Here is a 12,564-nt window from a genome sequence, read left to right as displayed (position 1 = left end):
ACAACCATAAAAGCTCTTTTGGGTGTGGTTTTTCAATTTTACAAACCTTTAATAAAACTTGCATTGGAGATGCTCTAAATGTATTAACTTTTCTCACGTAAAAAATAATTTTAAAATTTATTAATAATCAGGGATTTAAAGTCTAAGACTTGATATATTATCAAAAAAATTTCTCATTAATCAATTATAGATATAAATTTGAGACTCGTATTATTGAATATTTTTCTTATCAATAAATTTTTTAAATTTTCTTTAATCCCACCCCTTAAGATTGATAATAGAACGAAAAAACTTATATACACCTTGTACCGGCAACATTAGAAATCATACAATTTTTTTTAAAAAAAAGATAAGTATGTATGATATTAAAAGTATGATTTTATTACAATCCAACTCTAGTAAATTAAACAATTACAAAAACTAAAGAATAAACATTCATTTTATTTCTATTGTAGATAAGCAAGATGTGAGAAACTATATTACACAACAATAGAAATTAAATAAATACATTAAGATTCAAAGTGGCACCTCATAATTTGCACAAAAATCTCACAACAATACAAGCACGTCCAAGTGAACGAGCAAACTGCGAGAGAACCAAAGACCTCATTCATCCAAAGGCAGCCATTCCAGTTCCAGTTCCATCTCCCCGGACTCGACATTCTGGAGCTTCAGATGCAGCTCTTGCTTGATCCTTCCATTCACAATGTTGACAAGGCTGTCCTCGACGAGTGCATTGTCGCTTGTTTTCAGCCACTTCCCTACCTGCATGTTCCCAGGAATATCCGAATCCCCGAAAGCCAATGCCGCCGTGATCATAGCCTGAAGGTCGATCTCGGCCTCGCCCATTATGTCATCAGCGGATATAACATCGTGGTCATACACTTGCTGGTAGAAGAGAGAAACATGTCATTTTTGGTTCAGAGTTTATGTTGGCAGTAACATTCTATGCCATTTTCAGAGACGCAACGATTCTAGCATCAACTGGAGCTAAACATTTCAAAAGCAAAAGAACTAAGTTTTTCCACTTCGCAAGGTTAAAGTATGCTGAAACAAGTCAAGTAACTGAAACCTTGATATACAATATTATTTTCAAAGTCAGAGGTTAGATACTGAAGCAATGATCGAATAGATAGCTAATTTTGGCAATCTACTGATCCAATAAGTAAATAAATAAATAATCAAACTAACCAACTTCAGAGCGCCGTAATTCTGTGGAATTGAAAACCTGAGCTCTTCATTCCAAACTGGATTCAAGTTGCTGTTCTTTACTGTGGTCTGGACTTTCTGGTACACTCGATAAGCATTAGAATATGAATCAGAAGTAGCTTTATTCAAATTCAATGTTTACAGCACCTAACCCATTTAGCAGTCCAAATGAAAAAAGAAAGAAACAAGAAAAATCACACACAGTAAGTCACCTGTTGTCCGAGCATTAAAACAACATACGGGTCACTAGTCAACATGTCCCTGACTGCTAATTTTGATCCTCGAACTACTTTGACCTTCAAATTTCCGATGAATTGCCTCGTTTCCACCTGTGATCATTCTAGAAACCTGATTATTTACGTACCAACAGAGAAACTGTTGATACAAATCTTGAAACAGATGTTGATAAATGATCTCACTTACATTCTTCTTTGTACTTTTGGAACCAAAGGTAGAAGCTGAACTTTTTGAAGATTCAACATATTAGAACGAACTCTTTGTTGATACAATACGCAAGCTTGGCGTTAAAAATTCTTGCAACGCATACTTGGACCTATCGAAGAAGAGAAGAAATAAACGTCAGTCAACGCACGTTGCAGCATAAACGTGTCAGACATGCTCTACCTGATAAACTTGGTCCTGTCCTCCTCACTTGAGTCTGGTTTTGGTTTTGGATAGTTTCTTGGAAGAAAAGCTTCATAAATTGAGTTGGCGTAGGAGTTTCCACCAACTTCAATGACTGATTCCATGTCACTTTCAGACCATTCATCCAGTGTCAGGGAAAGCACCTGAATGACAAGAATCGAAAAAGGAAAATTGATCAAAATACAACAATGTCACTTTCATAAGGTTGACACAAACTAGGCTAACATGATAAGCATCTCGTAAACCAGAATATGGGAGGCTGAAACCAGGACAAAAACAGACCACACTTATCTTAACTATTTTATTGAGAGCCAAACAGAAATTGTAAACACTCCATAACCCTGACAGGCAAAAGAAAATTCATAGCAATTATTAACAACCTCATACAACAACAACAACAACAACAAACCCCAGGATTTATAAAATTTTACCCCTGGGCGCCTTCTTAGTTCCCAGGCATTCAAGGATCGAGTCTCAGTTTTAGCGAATTAACGGATGAATTTACCTTAATAGGCGGTTGACCTAAGAACGCTGGGCTGATCGGTCGTCTGTTGTGAGCACTTTCTGATTTACCTTGGTGGAGGGTGGAAAACTTCCAGGGGATCGGGCCGGTCACCCCAAGATTAGTTAGCATAAGTTAGATACCTAGTTCTAATTAAAACAACAACAACAGTCAAGCCTTATCCAATTAGGTGGGGTTGGATATATAGATCCTTCTACACTATTGAGTTTTATCCCCTATTATATCATCATCTATATGTAAATAAATTTTATCTTATTTTATTCTTGCTAATCAAGTCTTTTTGGTTTTCCTCATTTGATGTGCATATTTGTCATAATTTCACATCGCTTAACTAGAACATTTATTGGTCGTCTAAAACATGTTCATACCATCTTAAACGTATCTCTCGTATCTCTCGGAGTTTTCTTTCAATAGATGCAACCCCAACTTTCTCTTTAATACTCTCATTTCTTATGATGTCTATCCTCATATGTCCACACAACCACCTTAACATCCTTGTCTCTACAACTATCATCTTCTGTTCATGTGCTCGATTCATAACTCAACATTCAACTTCATATAACATAGCAAGTCTAACCATCATTTTGTAGAACTTTCCTTTTAAGTTTTAAGAGTACTTTACGATCATATAAAACATCCGACGCTCTCCTCTATTCCAACCATCCTACTTGTATTTTACATAAGACATTTCTCTCCATCTCTCCATCCTTTGCAAAAATGAACCTAAATACTTAAAACTCTCAGTTTCTCTAGATAACTCGTTATTGTTGGTACTCCAAAGTAGTTTAGATGTGATCAAACAAGTTAAGTTAGGTCCTGTTGTGTTTAATCCTGTGTCTAAGTGTGCAGGAGCTTAAGAGCACAGGAAGTCGAGCAAAAGACGCAGCTAGCGTGAAGGACGGCACGGGAGAGAGCCGACGGGCTCAGTGCGTCTGAGGGACGAGATGCTGCGGAAGAGGACGAGGTGCTGCGGACGAGAAGGAGGCGCGCAGCGTTTCCGAGGGACGAGAACCCGGAGAGGAAGCTTACTCGAGAAGACCAGAAGTTGGGTTCTGGTGAGCCCTATTCCAGATGGCCAAGATCACCCAAGCTAGAAGAACCGGAGCGGAAGACCCGGATCAAGGCGAGCGAAACCGAAGCGAAAGGCCCGGACTGAAAAAGTCAACTTGGTTGACAATCCAGGTGCCCGGACTCAGACTCCGAGCGCCCGGAACCCTTCCAAGCGCCCGGAATCGGATTTTATTTGGATCGCGTTTGACCACAATCCATTTCGAAGGGGATAAAATTTTATCCCCCTCCAGGTGCCTGGAACCCTTCCAAGTGCCCCGAGCAAGGCTATCCCAAAACTAATTAACAACTAGAAATACAAAGAAACAACACCTGTGTGCTCCTAGTGTTTTGTTTAGCTTCTTTTCTGTGGGTTCATTGTTGTAAGAGGCTTCTCCGTCTGAAGGAGATTTTTTAGTGCACTTTTTCGCCTTGGATTAACAACCTCCCCGGTTGTAACCAAGTAATTCGCTGTGTTTCTTTCTTTTCAGTTTCTTTATTATTCTTTTATGCAAGTGCTCATTTTATTTAAGTTATAAATTCAAGGAATGTATTTTTGTTTTGATTTGTGTAGAGGCTATTCACCCCCCTCTAGTAAGCCGCTAAGAGTCCTAACAAGTGGTATTAGAGGCAGGACGCTTCAAGAGGACTAACCGTCAAACGAAGTACACGAGATGGCAGGACCGAGCATCTATCCACCGAAGTTCGAGGGGGAGTTCGCGGGCTGGAAAAAGAAAATGGAGGTATTCTTTAAAACCGACTTTGGATTACTTCTAATAATGAAATTCGGCTTTGTAGCACCCGAAGAAAAGGAAGAATACCAATGGACGAAGGAGCAGGCCGACTTCGTGACAAACGGCAAAGCAGAATTCCATCTGTTGAGTGTCCTACCGCCACAAGAAGTCAGGGTTCCATCTGTTGAGCATCCTATCGCCACAAGAAGTCAACCAGATCGGCGCCTACGACTCAGCAAAGGAATTTTGGGAGAAGTTCCTTAAGCTACACAAAGGGACATCCGAAGCCAAGCTCGCGAGACGAGATATGTTAAGGAATCAGTTAAGCAATAAAAAACTGGAAGCAGAAGAAACCGTTGCACATCTTCACTCGAGAATGAAGGAACTAATCACCGGACTCACGAATCTCGGAGAAAAGGCAAGCAACCAAGATTCGCTAAGGTATGCGCTTAATGCATTTCCTAGATCGATTGAGTGGGCATCATTAGTAGATGCTTACTATATTTCTAAAGATTTAAATTCTGTTACCTTAGAAGAAATGTTTTCAACATTTGAAGTCCATGAAACGAGATGTGCAGATCCGAAGGAGCCGAAACACAACGTTACCTTTAAGGCAAGGATGGACGAACAAGATTCAGAATCCTCTCTCGACAACGAAGAAACGGTAATGATGGTAAGACAATTTAAAAAATTATTTAAATCTAGAAAAACTAACCATCTGCGGGGTAGAAAGAAAAGAACAATCAGATGCTACCACTACAATAAAGAAGGACACGTTAAAGACAACTGCCCTAAGTTAAAGGTCAAGGACAAGGACAAAGGAAAGAACACGAAGCCTGTCCAATCTAACAAGTACAAGACACTAAAGGCGACATGGGAAGAAACATCGTTCGAATCAGAAGTTGAAGCGGTTGCTGGACTTGCGTTAATGGCAAGTCATCAAGACGACGAAAACGAAGCAAGCTCGTCCGAAATGAGCATCGAGAGCATCGATGAAGGGGGAGCGACATCGGAAGAGAGCAGCAGTTCAGGGGGAGCTACGGATAACGAGATTGACAAGATAAGTCAGGTACGATCTCTTCCTCCCGAAAAGTTATTTAAATTTGTTAAATTATTATCTAAAGACTGTTGCAAACTAGAAAAAGAAAATAAAGAATTAAAGTTAATTCTAGCCAAATCTTGTCTATTAAAAGATTTTGAAAAATTAAAATTAGAAAATGATAAATTAAAAATACAACTAGAAGACTTGAAAAATCGTGCATGCTTAAATGTTAAAAATCAAAATATTAGGAAATATAATAATTTAAACTGGTATTTTAATTACCACAAGGGACAAATTAAGAAACTTTTTCAGAAATATATTCCTAAGAGATTTTTAATTAACCCAATTGGCTGGAACCTATATTGGGTTCCAAAGTCTTGTCTAAATTAAACTTTAATTAGAGTTAGGACTTTCAGCAAAAAAATTAAATGTTTGAATTCCTTAAGAGGGTTTGTCTAGAAAGTGATTGTTCTCCAATAACAAAGAAGGTCTAGCGCTTCGCCACAGTCTGAAAGCCAATTAATGAAATAAAATTTTAATTGACTAACTGATAAAGCATTTAATTGTAAATAAATAATGCTTTAAATAGTTACTCAAACATTTTTTTTTGTTTTTAACTTAGAATTTTTTTTTAAAAAAAAGACAGTTTTTTTTAGAAGTATCAACTTTACTTTTACCAAAATTATTTCTACAAAATTAGTTTTTGCAAATTTGTTTAACTTAGAAAATTATTGATGTTATAATTTTTTTTTGGTGATATCAAAAATATTTTTTACTTAGATTTTTTTTTTAATTATTGCAATTTTTTTAAGTGCTATCAAAATTATTTTCAAAATTTTCAAAAACTTTATAAGTTTTTCAAAATGTTGAAAATCAGATTTTTTTTTCTAACTAAAAACTTTCCTATTCTTTGAAAAATTTACCCTTAGATTTCTTTTGGTACCCCATTTTTTATGTGATCAAAGGGGGAGAAGAGAAAATTAAGTCTAGAGGGAGGTAATTTAACTTTTTTCAATTTTTTGCACTTTTATTGCAAAATTTATTTCTATTACTTTATGTTAGTTTACCTTAACTTAACTTGGGTTACTCACATAAAAAAGGAGGAGATTGTTGGTATCCCAAGGTAGTTTTGATGTGATCAAACAAGTTAAGTTAGATCCTGTTGTGTTTAATCCTGTGTCTAAGTGTGCAGGAACTTAGGAACACAGGAAGTCGAGCAAAAGGCGCAGCTAGCGTGAAGGACGGCACGGGAGAGAGCCGACGGACACAGTTAGTGTGAAGGACGGCACGGAAGAGAGTCGACGGGCTCGGTGTGTCTGAGGGACGAGGTGTTGCGGAAGAGTACACGGACGGACGAGAAGGAGACGCACGGCGTTTCTGAAGGACGAGAAGTCGGAGCGGAAGCTTGCTCGAGAAGGCCGGAAGTTGGGTTCAGGTGAGCCCTATTCCAAATGGCCGAGATCACCCAAGCAAGAGGAAACGGAGCGGAAGACCCGAACCAATGCCAGCAAAACAGGAGCGGAAGGCCTGGATTGAAAAAGTCAACTTGGTTGACTTTACTAGTCCGAGCGCCTAGACTCAGACTCCGAGCGCACGAAATCGAATTTTATCCGGATCGCGTTTGACCGTGATCCGTTGCGAAAAGGATAAAATTTTATCCCCTCCATGTGTCTGGAACCCTTCCAGGAGCCCCGAGCAAGGCTATATAAGTAGCCTTGCTCCCAAAGCTAAATAACAACAAGAAATACAAAGAAACAACACTTATGCGCTCCTAGTTTTTTGTTTAGCTTCTTTTCTGTGCGTTCATTGCTGTAAGAGGCTTCTCCGCCTGAAGAAGATTTTTTAGTGCGTTTTTTCGCCTTGGATTAATAACCTCCTCGGTCGTAATTAAGTAATTCGCTATGCCTCTTTCTTTTTAGTTTCTTTATTATTCTTTTATGCAAGTGTTCATTTTATTTAAGTTATAAGTTCGAGGAAGGTATTTTTGTTTTGATTTGTGTAGGGGTTATTCCACCCCCACCCCCCCTCTAGTCGGCCGCCAAAGGTCCTAACAATTATCTCTTATCTTAATAATTGTCTTATTGTGTCTAATTTGATAAACTTAAATTTCATATATTCTGTCTTTATTTTACTAAGTCTAAAATCTTTCACTTCTAGTGCTTCCCACCAAGATTCAAGTTTAAAAAGATTAAGACTTAGAGAGTTTCATAGTATAACTTATTAGTTTAATTCCCTATAGTTTGCACAATTTTATATGTCTCCTTTATTCTTATATAAGGGAACTAGAGTACTTACCCTCCGTTAATCAGTTTTTTTTTTTCGTTTTTAATATCAGGTTAAATAACTTTGTAAGTCATTTAATTCCCTGTTTTTCTAAATACTTTCATACCTTTATCGGAATATCATCTTGTCCAACTACTTTTCTATTTTACATCCCATTTAAAGCTTGTTATTCTTCTCACATTTTAATTCTATGATAAAATTTTAAATTTCTATACTCATTCGACCTACTTAAATTACCTAAGTTAAATTGTTCACCTAAACTTTTATTGAAAAATTGATGAAAATGCATCTTCCACCACTCTTTTATTTCCTCATCATTTACTACTACTTTATTACATTCATCTTTAATATATCTTTTTTGAATAAAATCTCTTATCTTCCTCTCACTCACTTTAGCTATTTTGCAAATGTCTCTTTCTCCTTTTATATTTAATTTTTGATATAAGCATTCAAAAGTTTCATTTTTTTTTTTTTGCTTCATTCATTGTTTTTTTAGTCTCTTTCTTGGTTATTCCAGATTTTTTAAATTTTCCTCTTACACGTATATAATACCTTATAAGTTGCTCATTTGCCAACACTTTCTCCTGTATTTTCTCATTCCACTATTAAAATTCTTACTTGGGGGTGCACATCCATTTGACTCATTGACCACCCTCTTAGTTACTATTTTCAACTTGGATATCATCTTATCTCATGCCATATTTGAGTCGTCATATATTTCCCTTAATACTTATACTCCTACTCTCTCCTTAAATATATTTTGTTTCTTATTCTTTAACCTCCGCCACTTAATTCTAGGAGTCGTGCATATTTTCCTTCTATTGATAGTTTGATACTATGTTTGAGATGTATATCCAATACTATTAACCTATGTTGGATAGTTAAATTTTCTCAGAGATGACTTTATAATCTTTATAAATGTTTCTATCATTCTTCCTAACTATAAGAAAATCAATTTGTGATTTATTATTCCCACTTTTGAACGTGACCAAGTGTTCTTCTCTTTTCTTATATTAACAACCTCATAGCTAATCAAAAATAATTTGGACTGACAAATTGTTATTCTGGAAAATAAGAAAAGTTGTGCAAGTCTTAACAGTAAGATTTGGAAGATCGAGGACGATATTGATGAATGAAGTATGAATAATTGGCTAACTAAAAGGAGGACCAAACGATCCAAATATAAATGGATGGAAAAAAGAGTCAATACCATGAGGGCAACAAGAGTGGGTAAATAGAGTAGGAGTGACAAAAGGGAGAAGAGAAAACATGAATTTCAATTCTTAATTGGTGTTGCTCAAGTAAGGTTCATATATTTAAGACATAAATTTCCTACAAAGTGATTATTAATTTATTATAATCATTAAATGACCTAAGTCCAAAGGCAACACTTACCTTAAGAATCTCTATACAAGTATGGACTCCAACACAATTCCATTTTCAGAAGTTGGCTTATAAATTCCTAAATGTGGCTTGGTTTCCTCTGCCTACATAAACCTTGCTAAAATATATGACCAATTGAACAAAAACAAAATTGCAGAATTTCATGTTCTTTTTCTAGACCTAAGCATCATTAGTTTAAATCCTCTTTTGAATGAGTACCCCTCTGTTTTCAATATCCCTACCCGTTACATGTATGATCATGAAACACAATGCATTATCACTAATCAAATAAGAGAGAGCACAGTAGAAAATGTGGATAAACTGTCAAAATCAGCAAAAAGAGATGCTTGAAGAATTGAGTAACTACACGCATACAACAATTTGTGAGGACAATAGAGCCAATTCAACTCAGCAACCGAGCACCGAAACCAATACCTTAGAAGTATCAACCCCAAGGCTTCGGTGGACCTCACTGCATTTCAGGCATAGAAAAACCCCAATATTAGCAGATCTGTAATAACAAGCATGTTTTATATCAGAAAAATTCAAGCTTAAGAACAAGCCAGTAAAAAAGACGATCTCATGGATTTAGGATAGAAATGTTAAATCAACTGCCATGCCATCCATGATTATCTAGGCCAGAAATGATGAACTAGGCAACAATATCACATGAAATTAATTACTCAATATTCAGTATGCTTGAGGTGATCAGATATCCATAGACAAAGTCGTGCAATTATAGGGCAGTTAGTAAAGATACTATAATCCTAAAATACATGAGAAAACTAAGGGTTCTCTTGTAACTTTGGGTCAGAGATAAATTTGCATGATCCCTTAATATTTAAGAATTGAGTCTAAATGCTGATATTAGACAATTTTGATAATTCCTAAATGCATTAGATAAACTAATGATTATCGTAAATTTGACTAAGAATAACTTCTTTGCACAATCACTTAATATGAAATATATTATCTTAACACCCATGCTGGGCCGACAAATTTATTAGCATTGCATACAAAATACCAAGGCAAACTTCTTGATAATGAACCAAAAGCTTTTTTAAATAATGAATAAGATAAAAGGTATTTGCTGCTTAGTGAAACACTGAAAGTACGTGAGTACCATTCTCTTTCATAGTGCTGATGATTCCAATCAAGATTAGCACCGATGATTTACAAAACAGATCACTACTAGGCATGCACCTCATATATGCAACAAGATGACCATTTACAACACTTACACCCATTTTGGATCTGGAGCACTACAATCTGCACAAATTCGATTATCGCTTTTCATACTAAGATCCCGCAGTTTCTTCCATTTGCCTGTTATAGAAATAAGAAATTATAATAAACTAAGACAAATTAATCTATAAACATGTCATAACATGTCAAGCTTGCAATTGACATGTGGCATAACATGTCAAGCTTGAAGCATATAATCTATAAACACCATCTCTAGTATGCATCTGATGAATCCAGAAATGAAAATAATTAAACTAAGTAGTGTTTTATTTTTCTTATCAGGCTAGTCCATCAGTTTGGTAGCATGTATTGGAAGATGATATATGCATGCACAACAAACTGTCTAATTAACCAGTACAATTAGATTTTTTTTCTATCTAGGATACAGAAAACATCATAAAAAATAAAAAATTGAAAAAGTCAGAGAACATAATCTATAGATTATACTAAACAGTAAGCATGTTTACCAATCCTCAAAGCAAAAGTACTTGGTTGCTGATTTTTTTTTTTTTTTTTTGCCTTGGACCTATTTGATTAATGGATGCAACTAGAAAAACTATTCCTTTCAGACAATTACCCATCTCAGGCTCCAAAGAGGAGTTTAAACCTTATAAAACGACTAATGATTTCCCTATCAACCTGAACTGATCTAGAAATACATCAAACTCTAAATTAAGAATACACCATATTGTTGTAGATTAGCTAAACATGACCACAAAAGTAATCCAAAAATTCTCAAGGAATGATAATTTGTCTAATCCATGTTCAAGGTGTCATCTGGAAAAATGCTTCCACATATATTCCTCAGTTTGGGAACTGATTACCTATTAGAAGATGTAGTCAAACATAGTACATATGATGCTTAGAAAAAAAAATCCAATGCAAGAACACCAACTCCAGATTTTTCTAGCAATTAAATGATAGACAGCATCTTTGACTTTGTAAATGCTCCTATTAACGTTCATCTAGGCATATAACGAGGAATGACAGCAGTAACAAGTATGAACAGATGAGGTCTTGTGTACCTGGCACTGTCTTGTCAGGCCTGTCGTACTGAGAACTCATTTATTCAGTAATCCACAGAATGCTAAATTTCACAAATGAAAGAGGGAAAATCAACAAAACTTGAACAGCTACAAGTCAAGCTGCTTAGGAATGCATAATATTTTAAGATGATCAGGTAACACATCAAGAAAAGTTCATTTGCTTTCGATTGTTATTACTATCAAATTACTACATGGCACAAGAACATTGTGGAGCGAAGTTTGTATCCAATTTTTGGTCAGTAAAACTGTAAAAAGCAAAGGATTCATTAGTGGATTTCTAAATCTTGATAGGGGAAAGCTAAACAGACAACAAAATTAAGAGTCAAACAAAATGGAAAAAAAAATCGAAGATGGCAAGAGGGGAACTAGTGAACCACAAAAGCAAAAGTCAGCCATAAAATCCTTAACCATCTGTGCCACCACAAGAGCATCTCGTAAACCTAAGTTCAACAACACTGTTCCCGTTCGCTAAAAAAGATCAGATCCAGCAGATTAGGTTTCTTACTCAACCTAACGACTGGAAAACAAGCTAAACCATCCAAGGAGTAAACTTGAAGCGATCGAGACGAATATCCCACCAGAATAAAGTCAGAATACGGATCAGATCTTTCGGAAAGGAAACTACTAAATGCACGAATCAATAACCCACTCGAATCGTCAGAAATGCGTCGCAAGCGAAATCCAAGCATCATTCTGTAAACTTACCTGGAAAACTAGCAGCTATTCGAGCAAAATCTTCCGGAATTGAGATGGAAAATGGAGTTCAGTGGTCGTCTCCTCCACAGTCCATCGGAAGATTGCCTATAAATATACAATTTATTGCCCATAAATAAATCAAAAAAGTCATTTTTTTCTAATATATCTAAGAAATTTTAAACCGTTCTTTGGTTAAAAATAATAATTTTTACTCAATCGACTAAAAGAGTTTAGAATTTAATCAATTTTTGAATGAATTCAACCATAACATACAATTCTGATTTTGAAAAAAAATATATATTGTTGAGCAGAATCAAATCACTTTAAGTAGATTAATAGGATAATTTAAGGGTAAAGACTACAATATAATCACAATCATAGTTTTACATGCAGTTCTCAATCATAAAAAAATTTTATTTTCACTCTTTATATGTAAAGTATTATTTGTTTCTCTCTCATATAAATATTGTTACCTAAATTATCCCTCAACTTTTTACGTATAAAAAGTTTAAAAATAAATATGTAGGGAGTTAAATTCAGCACTTTATATTAGAATCCAGTACTTTATATTAGAATCGAGTATATTTTCTATCAAAATTAACCCTCATATTTTTTAGTACAAATAGTCTAAAAATGAATATAATTCCTATCAAATTCAGCACATAAACTAGAATTGAGTATATTTTCTATTAAATTGAGCACGATTTTTTT

General features: G+C 35.4%; 1 pseudogene; it reads right to left on the bottom strand.

Moving 5' to 3' along the window:
* Window positions 1–421: 421 nt before the first annotated feature.
* LOC121997143 lies at window positions 422–11,999 on the bottom strand (annotated as a pseudogene).
* Window positions 12,000–12,564: the final 565 nt, after the last annotated feature.

The sequence above is a fragment of the Zingiber officinale genome, chromosome 6A, assembly GCF_018446385.1.
Source record: "Zingiber officinale cultivar Zhangliang chromosome 6A, Zo_v1.1, whole genome shotgun sequence".
NCBI classification, from domain to species: domain Eukaryota; kingdom Viridiplantae; phylum Streptophyta; class Magnoliopsida; order Zingiberales; family Zingiberaceae; genus Zingiber; species Zingiber officinale.
Note: the sequence above shows the minus strand (reverse complement) of the source record. Positions and strands in the feature narration are given on the sequence as shown.